The 2,352-nt window shown below is 49.3% G+C and overlaps 1 pseudogene; it reads right to left on the reverse strand.

Annotated features, from left to right (window-relative positions):
- Positions 1-268: 268 nt before the first annotated feature.
- On the reverse strand, positions 269-1,461 carry LOC123932551 (annotated as a pseudogene).
- Positions 1,462-2,352: the final 891 nt, after the last annotated feature.

Genomic DNA, 2,352 nt, shown 5'->3' on the forward strand with positions numbered 1-2,352 from the left:
GGCTTTGAGAGCGCTTTCTCACAGGGTTTGGGCCAAGACCACTCTGGACCTCGGGTCAGGCCCAGGCGGCTCCCCTGAAGGCCTGTGCTGCCGAAGGGAGTTTGCCAGGGGTTTCTGGCCAATTCTCACGAGCTTCCTGCCCAAATCGATGTCGATTTGGGCAGGAAGCTCGTGAGAATTTGCCGGTGTTGTGAGGCGATTCGGGCCACAGTCATGCCTGCTGTTTAGAGCACTTCTCGCTAATAAGAAAAGAACTACACACAGTATGTTAAATAGCAATACGTTTAAGGGGGGAGAATATAAAGCACGAGCTAGGGATATGAGTCGTTGGGGGTACAAACTTTACATGAGGCTTGTGAAGAAAATCTTGGAGAAGGTGGAGAAGCCAGCCATTGCTTTGGGAAGACCGTTCCATGCCAACCATGGAGCAAGGGCAAAGGCTCTGAGAGCTTGTATTATGTCCTCTGTGTCACACAGCACTATTCAGTGCCTCAGGATCTTTGCACGTTTTTTTTTTTTTTCCTCTCTCTGCTGGGACTGTTTCTCCACTCCACCCTCGCATTGCATACTAACTCCTGTCCTTTAGGTTTCAGTTTGAGGGTCACCAATTATAGAGGTTTCCTGGTCAGACACTGTTGTCCACCCTCCCAACAGCCATTCTCTGCTTCTTGCCTGCTAGCACAACACATTTTGTTGGGTGGACAGCTTCCCTTTTCCCAGTCCCAGGGGATGAGCCTGCACTGGGTGGTTGCTGTCATTGGTGGTGGTGGTGATGGTCATGGTTATGGTTGTTTTAATCCCAAGCTGCCAATGGCACTTAGTTTTTTCTTTTCAACATCTTGTTCTGGAGCTTTCTTGGCTCCTTTTGCCTGGAAGCCAAAGAGACAGGCATTGGCATGAGCCATGGAAAGACAGGCCAGTGCCCTGAAGTTGTTTGTAATGACTCTGGTGTTCTCCTTCTTACAGACATCCCATATGGGTATGATCGATCTTGTCATGTGGGCAGCCAATCTGAGTTCTTCAACAGAGCGGTCTCCTTCTTTGGGGGGCAAGAGCTTCCTGGGGAAGAGGATGAGACTTGAGTGTCACTCCCTCAGTCGCTGTCTATTGGCCTGCAGGGACTCCACGCACTTCTTCCGTCTATTTGGATCCACTGAGATCCCAAAGGTCCAGGCCACCTTCTTGTGAATGCCAGCCTCCTTGTAACTCTTCCAAGCTTAAGCCCTTGCCAGCTTGCAGTTTGGTGTGATAGCTGCCCGCAGTGCACCTCATGATGGGCTGGATTGGTGGATAGGATGTGGGATGTGGGGCTCCGGGGTGTGCCCGCATTTGCCCAGCATTGCCGCTGCGGATCTTCTGCTCTGGCTGGTTGAACCATGTGGCCATGTGCGGCTGTCAGTCCTTGTGGAAGCCAGCCTTCAGGATCATGCCATTCTGGCTTGGTGCCATGGCTGCTGCCTGTGGGCCTGGGGGCATGGGAAAGGGAAACTTTTCAGGTCTTGGGCTCTAGCTGGGCATCCCCAGAGCCCAGGCCATGACCCAGTCCTCTCTGCAGCCCACCCGGAGCAGCCCTGGAATGCTGCCTGCTGCTAATGGTGCTTGGATCCAACATACTCCTAGCCTTCACTGTTTTAAGACTATCATGGCAATCCCATGACATTATCCCATAATTTTCCCTGATAAAAAGGACCAGCAAGTTAGTATCCAAAATCTACAAAGAACTTATCAAAGTCAACACTCAAAAAACAAATAACCCAGTTAAGTAATGGGAGGAAGACATGAATAGACACTTTTCCAAAGAAGACATCCAGATGGCTAACAGACACATGAAAAGAAGTTCAACATCACTCATCATCAGGGAAATACAAACCAAAACTACAATGAGATACCATCTCACGCCTGTCAGGTGGGCTAAAATTAATAATACAAGAAACAAGAGGTGTTGGTGAGGATGTGAAGAAAGGGGAACCCTCTTGTACTGTTGGTAGAAATGCAAACTGGCGCAGCCACTCTGGAGAAAAGTATGGAAGTTCCTCGAAGTGTTAAAAATAGAATTATCCTAGAATCCAGCAATTGCACTACTAGGTATTTACCCAAAGCATACAAAAATACAGATTCAAAGGGATACATGCATCTGACATTCACAGCAGCATTGTCAACAATAGCCCAACTACGGAGAAAGCCCAAAATTTTCATTGACTGATAAATGGATAAAGAAGATATGGGGGTGCCTGGGTGGCTCAGTGGGTTAAAGCCTCTGCCTTCAGCTCAGGCCATCATCCCAGGGTCAAGTCCCACATTGGGATTCTTGCTTGGTGGGGAGCCTGCTTCTCCCTCTGCCTGCTGCTCCCC

The sequence above is a fragment of the Meles meles genome, chromosome 20, assembly GCF_922984935.1.
Source record: "Meles meles chromosome 20, mMelMel3.1 paternal haplotype, whole genome shotgun sequence".
NCBI classification, from domain to species: domain Eukaryota; kingdom Metazoa; phylum Chordata; class Mammalia; order Carnivora; family Mustelidae; genus Meles; species Meles meles.